This window comes from Dermacentor andersoni, chromosome 11, assembly GCF_023375885.2.
Source record: "Dermacentor andersoni chromosome 11, qqDerAnde1_hic_scaffold, whole genome shotgun sequence".
In the NCBI taxonomy this organism is placed as follows: domain Eukaryota; kingdom Metazoa; phylum Arthropoda; class Arachnida; order Ixodida; family Ixodidae; genus Dermacentor; species Dermacentor andersoni.
In genome coordinates this window covers 66,331,208-66,339,590 of record NC_092824.1, presented here as the reverse complement: position 1 = coordinate 66,339,590, position 8,383 = coordinate 66,331,208, and positions in this window count along the sequence as shown.

Below are 8,383 nucleotides of genomic sequence, written 5' to 3'. Positions count from 1 at the left end.
GACGGTGATGACGTAACGTGGCGCTGCTCCTAGTTTCGGTCGCCGCTCGAGCGATCACCTTCAAATTGATCGCGACTGTACAGATGCGTGTACGACACGGCCATGTCGATCACACGCCCTTCGTTCTCGGCACCGATGAAAAAAAAGAAAAATAACATCGCACGCGTACGTGAGAAGCACGGGGAAGGAAGATAGGAACGCGAAGCCTTGGGGCTCTATTCTGAACACCGTCAGATAGCGAGCTGATGCGATAGTGGCTGATGAGCTGTAAAATAATGGACAGTAAAAGGAAAGCAGGCAAACGAAGCACATGAACGCAACGCCAATGCCCTGCAAATGAATTCTAAAAAAGCCGAGGATAAATGCTTATGTCTCGCCACAGCGAAATAGCGCAACGGAGGCATAAAGCGCAAAATTACAGTTGTGCAGACTGGAATAAACCATCCATACCATGCATCCATCATATCGAAATTCCTCGCATGTGACAAGAACCTTGATAGCGTGTAACTAACCCAACCACAGTATGTTTTTTCCCCTCTAGTATCTCTCTCGCCGCAGTTCACTCTTATGAATGTTCAAGATCAGTTTCTTTCAATTCTCGGAGATAACAGTATGCCTGGAAGTTGGACGCCATCATCATATTCTCCTGACATTGGGCTTATTCGACCTTTTCTTAACGCAGCGTGCAATTTTCCATGCGCAACATCTGCCCACTGATTGTCGAAAGGACTATGGTGCACGTGATGCGTTTTGCTAGAAGGATAAGTCCTTGGTTATAACCTTCGATCTTTTTGGTGCTGAAATTCTCACGTGTACATCATTGCGGTAAGCTATCTTTTTTTTTTCGGCTGTGGGAATTGGCGTTAAATGTAAAGTATGACTGCTATGGTATGACTCAGCCAACGGAATGAAAGCGTAAGGCAAAAGATTAACATATACTAGGCTAAAGTATTCTCGGATTGTCTAGCAAAAGAAAGGAATTAGCCATTGGTTACCAGCCTCTAGCATAGCACATATCAAGGTAAATTAGGCAAATGTGATCCTGATCAAGAAAATGAAATTTAGAGGAAAAATAAAATTGATTGCATCGCATGCAGCATGCTTTACTAGACCATGATCAGCAGCTTACCGCTATCCTTAACATGGGTACAATCATTGCATTCTACGGCTACTGACATAACAAGCAGGGACTTCGCGATTAAGAAAAAACCGTAAATGTTAGGCATAACGTTCAGAGTCAAGAAAGCAGCGAAGTGGATTAGAGAGCAAACAGGATAGCCGTTATTTTAGTTGACGTTAAGAGGTAAAGATGTAGCTGGGCGGGCCATGCAATCCGTAAGGCAGATGACCGGTGGGTTATTGAAGTTACAAAAATGGGTGCCAAGATAACGGAAGTAGTACAGTCGAGCATGTCAGGGAAATAGGCGGTGTGATAAAATTAGGAAGTAGGCAGAAATAACAAATAAGTTTACGCAAAGCAAGGGTTATTCTAAATTACTGGAAGAGGACATAACTAGTCTGATATTGATGATTATGACTGCTTTATTTTTCTTTCTCTTCGGGGTTTGCTTTCTGCTTCATTAATTTGTGTTTTTACGGTCACCTTCGCTGATAACTGCATTGAGGTGCACTGGGCAACCAGACAAACCAACGCGGTAAGTTTGGGCAACAATAAACAAAATTATGCGAAAAATACTCGGCATAAAAGGAGATTTTCGTTTTCCCTCAAAGACAACAATGAGGCATTACATTACAGATATAGCGGTTGGTATTTGTCGTGCTTGAACATAGCATTAGTTGCGGTATCGCGTACGGAGTGATGGTATATCGAAATGGATGACAAAACTATATCCTATTCTTGATTTTTTTTATATAGGATCGTACTATGCTTGCGTGCTTCGTTTCTATTAGTGCACTTATGCACTGTCAGTATATCATTACTAGATTACCAAACAGCCCAACTAGTAAATTTTCTATCAACAGTTTTATGTTCGCGATAAAGTAAATGCAAGTACAAAGCATGTACAAGGATTCAAGAATCGAGAGGGATATCATTGTTTCTCGAGTAGCAAGAGGAAGAGCTCAGACTAAATTTTTGTGCAGCCTATCAGTTGATGGTTTTGTTCAGAGCGCTGTAGCATATACTTTGTTTCTGCGAAGCCTTCGCGTAACTTTTTTTAATCTACTCTGGCTGGACTACTCGAAGAGGTGAACGTTACTTGCACAAGAAATTGAAGTGCCTGATCTACTGATTAAAAAAAATTCATTAATTAACTGAACTAATTACTTTACATCAAATGTCGCAATTTAACAATTTTATCTCGTTAGAGTGCAAGGCCTACCCATTTCAAAAGAATTCTTTGGATGACACCATCTTAGATATACGCGCTATCAAAGTTGCTTTAAATGTGGACTGTCATTCCGCTTTTTTAACACAACGCCGTTTTATGCATTCAAGCACAATATAACAGGACCACCAATGTATTTCTGCGTGAAATTCGGGAATTAATATTTCGAAATTGGTGCCATCCTGAGAATTTGTTTGAACTCGATCTACCTTGCGAACTCCAAGGCTACAATTCATAAATTGCAATAAGTGCTGCAAGGGTAATATGCGTTGTAACATAATTAGTGAGTTTTTTTTATTATTCAATTATGCAGTTCGTTTTTTCACCCGCATAATGTCCGCCTGTTTCCGCAATTCTGCTCAAAAATTATAATTGTCCCGTTTGCCACAAATACCTTTTAAATTTACTGAAAGTATTCGCAGTCAGTATTAGGAACCAAGAGGACATATGAAAAGTAATGAAGTACAAAACCAATACGGATCGCCCAGAGTAGAATTTCATTTTCACGTATCCTCGTGCTGTTGTACAACGTGCAATGTCTCAGTTGGTCCAAGTTAGCCCTTCGTAATGGCCAATGCATGTCACATGAAAACAGAATTATTCAAATGTTAAGTCTACGCTGGAATTTTCGTGGAGCGAATATTAAGTGAGAGAGAGAGAGAAAGGCAAAGGAATGACAGGGAGGTTAACCAGAGATTATCTCCGGTTGGCTACCCAAGATTAAGTGAGGTGTGTCATCAAGTGCTATAAGACTAACGGCGACGCGTAGAAATGTGTATACGTGGAGTGTGTAATACCAAAATGTTTGTTTAACTACGACAAAAGTGGCAACCTTAATCTCGTGGAATATTTTATGTTTGTAGATTACACCGCTCACAATCTATGCAGAATTTCAAAAGCTAAATAACTAAGACACACAGTGTGAGACCTATACGCAGAAAGGCCACAAGGACAAATGCAACTCACGATGCTTGTCATTGCAAGAATGACGATGACAGGCGTGTGCGCAGAAAAGTATGACACGCGTTTAGATACATTTAGGATTATGTGCCTCTTGTCACGGTGGCACACACCCAGTGGAACACACAGAACAGGAACAGTTCACAGAAAATGAAGTCTACTAAAGAATTAATTAAAGCGTATCGGTGCTTCAGAGAGCCTAATGCGCGCATATTGTATGTTAAGGGTTTATGTAGGAATTCACATATTGTTTTATTACACAGAACAGAGATGCGCACTGGCACTATGCCGGTGAGCATAAAGTGATGATATATTACCGTTTGCTGGTACTTCCACGCGGCATACATATTGGTGTGTGTATATATATATATACCTGCCTATCTTGCGCCAGCACCAAGACCTGCGAGGTTGTTGCTGAGCTCTTTAATAAACAAATTTTATTTATTTATTTATTTATTTATTTATTTATTTATTTATTTATTTATTTATTTATTTATTTACTTGCCTAATCCTCAAGGCTTAGAAGGACATTGCAAAGGTGGGTGTAGACTAAAATACCAAGACTATACACACACAGTATTGAAAGATGCGTGCTCGATGCAGACGATGGAATTGGGTAGGCGGCTGTGCGATAGAAAGGAATAAAAGATTATCAAGACGCGACGACATCTACGAAGGTTCTGAAATGAATTCTTTAAGTGAGTTATTTTGGTAAAGAAATTTTTTGAAGAATGCAAAGACGAGAAATTTTTTCTTCGGAACTGCAAATTAATAATACCAAGGTCTGCTTTCAATAAAGAAACGCTAGGTGTACGGGAATAACTTGAAAGGGTGAAACGATCTTTCCTGTTCAGAAACGACTCAACAGTATCTGCTAATGTCATTTGACCAGTGTCCCAAACTTATGGCGTGTACTCTAGCTTGTGCCTAATTAGTGTTTTGTAGAACAGTAATTTTAAATGGGTGAGGCTTTAGAGAAATTCCTGCTTCTGTAGCCAAGGGATCTTTTTGCATAATTAGTGATGAGTTTAATGCGAGCATGCCACGAAAGCTTATTGTTCAGCTGGATTCGATATATCTATAAACAATCACGTGCTCAAGGTTGCTCCATTGATAACATAGCCGAAAGGAGTAGGTGAGGTTGCGCGACGCGAGACATAATTCAGCATTAAGTGGGATTTAAAACCATTAGCAATGGTGAGCACCATCTTGAGGCATTATCTAGATCTGGATAAAGAATAGTTATCATTCTGACTATGTATTTCACGGCATAGAACGCAATCGTCGGCAGCTTAATAGCACTATTATTACGGCAGGCAAGTCGTTAATATACATTATGAATAGTAACGGGCCCATGACCAAGCCTTGAACGCCTCACTTTAATGTACGCAATACTGAGAAATTATTATCATTGTCGTTGTCGTTGTTGTTGTCCTTATCGTTGTCGTTGCTGGTGTTGTCGTTGTCGGTGTTGTCGTTACTGCTGCTGTTGTCGTTGCTGTTGTTACAGGATTTAGTAGAATGTAACATATCACCGGGGTTTATAATGAACTCCTTAATAATTAATTACGTCTCAAGAGAAGTGAAAACACATTTGCCTAAAGCTACAAACCGAAGCGAACACAAAAGAGGAGGTCCATATTGAACACAAAGAAAAGTTTCAAGGCTAGTCCACGAGGAACACAGGCACGGTCATATACGAAGCGGAGTCACTCAATGCAGAAGGGACAACGTAAATTCGATTTTTTCCTAACTTCAACCTATTCACTTTCCGAACAACGAAGAAACTTTTCCACAATGATAAGATCGCTCTTCGAAGATACTCAGGGACATAATCACGTAGCCGCAACAGCAAAGAGTAGATGGCCGTCTTTGATCGCCGAAGCAGAGCTGCCGAAACGCGCTTTCTTTAAAGATTTCAACTGCCTCGAATACGCGGGACTACAAGTGTGTCCTAGTTATCTGTACGCACACCTGTCACCAGCGTTCTTCCCTCGACAAGCATCCCACATCGTCTTCGTCCTCGTGACACTACTACGCAGTCGTCTCGCACTGTGCGTCCGACCGATTTGAGAGAGAGAGAGAGAGAGGAGGTTGAGGAGGAGGAGGAGGAGGAGGAGGAGGAGGAGGAGGAGGAGGAGGAGGAAAGGCAGGGAGGTTAACCAGACAGTTCCACTCAGTCTGGTTAACCTTCTTGCCTTTCCAGGGAGGGCCTTTTTAGAAGGAAAGGCAGGGAGTTAACCAGACCAATTTGATGTTTGCATTTGGGGATAGGTTCTGAACGGTGTAGTGCACAATCATAAAAAAATTGTACGAGGTGAAGGCTGTGCTTAAGCATTGCGTAAGTTTACTCGTTGCGTATGATGAAATTAAAATGTGGTGTGCATCGCCATTAGTTGTATAGCATTTAAAGATAAAACTTCGCTTCAAATAGACACCAGCATGTGCTTTGCATCTGCATTATTTTTCTGCGTGATTTTAGCGTTCTTGGCATGCTCCCGATTCGGCATGTTTTCCGCAGATGGTACCACGATAGAAACCAGCTAAACATGGCAAAAGCTGCCTGCAATAGTCATTCAATGCACTTATTGCAAGCCTCGAGTTGCGTTTCGAAATAAGGAACGAATGGATCGTGTTTTCGATGCACCGACATCGCATTCCGCGACGTGCTGCACCGAACCTGCACGCAGCTCCCGCGCATTTGTCTAAGGGCTGACATGTCTACTTGGCTAGCTGGAAAAAGACGTTTTACAGGTAAAAGCAGCGAAAGGAAGAAAGCGCACATCTGCTGCACGATAAGGCACATTGAGCGCGTAATTACTTCAAATGAACTGAAGGATAACTGCGAGTCGGCCTAGTTGGAACAGATTCATTATTTAAGAACTTTTTGTGCGCAAACAGACAGGGACAAAGAAGAGGATCAAGCGCTCGTCCTTGTGTTGATCCTCTTTTTTGTCCCTGTCTGTTTGCGCACAAAAAGTTCTTAAATAATGAATACTTCAAAACCTCGGAGCCAACCACGTTTTTTTTTTTCTCTCGCTATGTGGCATCACATTAATATAACCTCTGTACTGAAAAAGTTGCAGATTTCACTTTTGTTTCAGTAGAAAAGCAAGAAAATCAGTAGATTCAAGCGCTTTATCACTGAATCAGCAGAAAATTTTAAAAATCAGTAGATCTACTGATAAATCAGCAGCCATGGCATCACTGGCTTGACCGACTCCGCGAGCCGGCGCGAGTACTCGAGACACGGCTCACTGCGACACACAGCGGCCGCACGGCCTTGCCGTCTGTCGCCCTGGCCCCCGAATAAGCCGAGCAGGAGGAGATCGGCTATAACCGCGGCCAGCAGAAGCGCAGCGCGCAAGATGACCGTCGTCTGCCGCCTTCTGAGCAACGCCTGCAAGCCGTCGAAGCAGAACGATTACGCAGTCACAGGTTCAGTTTAGCCTCTTTGGCGTTTCGTCGGGACACGGGAACATCTCTCCAGGTCTGCAATGCACCATCTAGCCCGTCTGCAGGTGCTGCTAATCTCTCCAGGTGTTTAGTGTGGACAAAGTGCATGTGCGACTGCTGCAGCTACTAACTTTAAGCAGGTACTCATGTTGGCTCAAGTGTGGATGGCATCACGGTGGCGTTTACGGAGCTCAGATTCCAAAGCTCGGGTTCGGCTTGCGTAAAACTGTCGGGACTCGACAGACGTGGATATTCAGTCACCGTTTCGGTCCACGTGTTTCACTTTGGTGTCACGATTTAACTGGCTACAAAAGAAAGACCTGCAATTAAAAATATTAGGCTTTTCTTTGCATATGCGGAGAACGTTGAGTACACCAAGTAGGTGCGGCCGCGTGTTTAATACAGCAATAACATGCACGCACAACCTCGCTGTCTTCACAAATTCCAGCTTAGAAAGCACTTTGCTTGTTTGTTGTCGATGACATTTACCTTTATTCAGTTTTGAAGAGCAGCTCCATAAGAACTGTACTACAAACAAGCACGCGTGGGTCTTGTGAAAACGTCTAGAAATAAAATATGAGCTTCATTTGTTTCGAGCAATAAATATTTGCCCCGATAACGGTGAAGTGTCTCCGGTAATTTTAATTCATTCGCCCATGGACTATAGACATTCCTAAGGGGGAATAAAGAACATTTTTCAGCCATGCACTGCTCGAACGTGCACCGTAAAAGTCTTCAGCCGTGGTGGCGCACCATACATACTAAAGGTAATTTTTTTTTCTTCCGGGGTAATCTCGAGAGATCACCTCTGGTGATATCATCATCTCAACAACATTTCGAGTGACTCGGCAGCGGACGCGTCGAAGTAGACGGCCGAAAGTATTGCAGGCACTGCGGAAAGATAGCAAGCTTGGCACAGCACCAGAAACGTTATTGGCCATAGATAAACGCCAACGCGTCTTATGTCGAGTCACGCGAAACATCTCGAAAGTGATCACATCCCCAATAGACAGTACAAACAACTTTCAACATGGCGAGACAGGCGATGACTACACGCCCTATCACGCAGAGTTATGGGCAAAGAAAGCTTTGTGGGAAGCAGACTGGCCAGGCAAGCTGGTGCGCCCGTGCTCGGTTTCGCCAGTCTGTGTTACCTGATAACACCTGATCCCAGATAACAGAGATAACAGATATAGCACCTCTGTGTCCGAGTCTCCGAGTGCGTGACGGATGGCTGATCGATGCACGCATACCGTGCACATTGTGATAGGCCTCTGTCACAAGCCTCGTGATTTCATGTCTACTTGTGCTAATGACGTCAGTTTCATGAACCTGATCGACTGTCGTTCAGTGTTCACGCATGCTCTGGTGAATTTAGTGCTGGATGACTCTGTTCTGGATGAATCTGTTAGATTAAGGGTGCCGTAGCTTTTGTTATCTGCCAGGTGTAATTCTGACATGTATGTACATCCCAAGATTCCTTAAAAAATCTCAGTTGTATGGGAGCGTTCATCCTATCTTCTGTCTTGTTCTTGTTACTTTGCGCTGTATACTTTCATTATGAGCTAGATAGAATTGCTAGAGCATCACGTTCTGAGAGCCTGTTTATTATGATACAT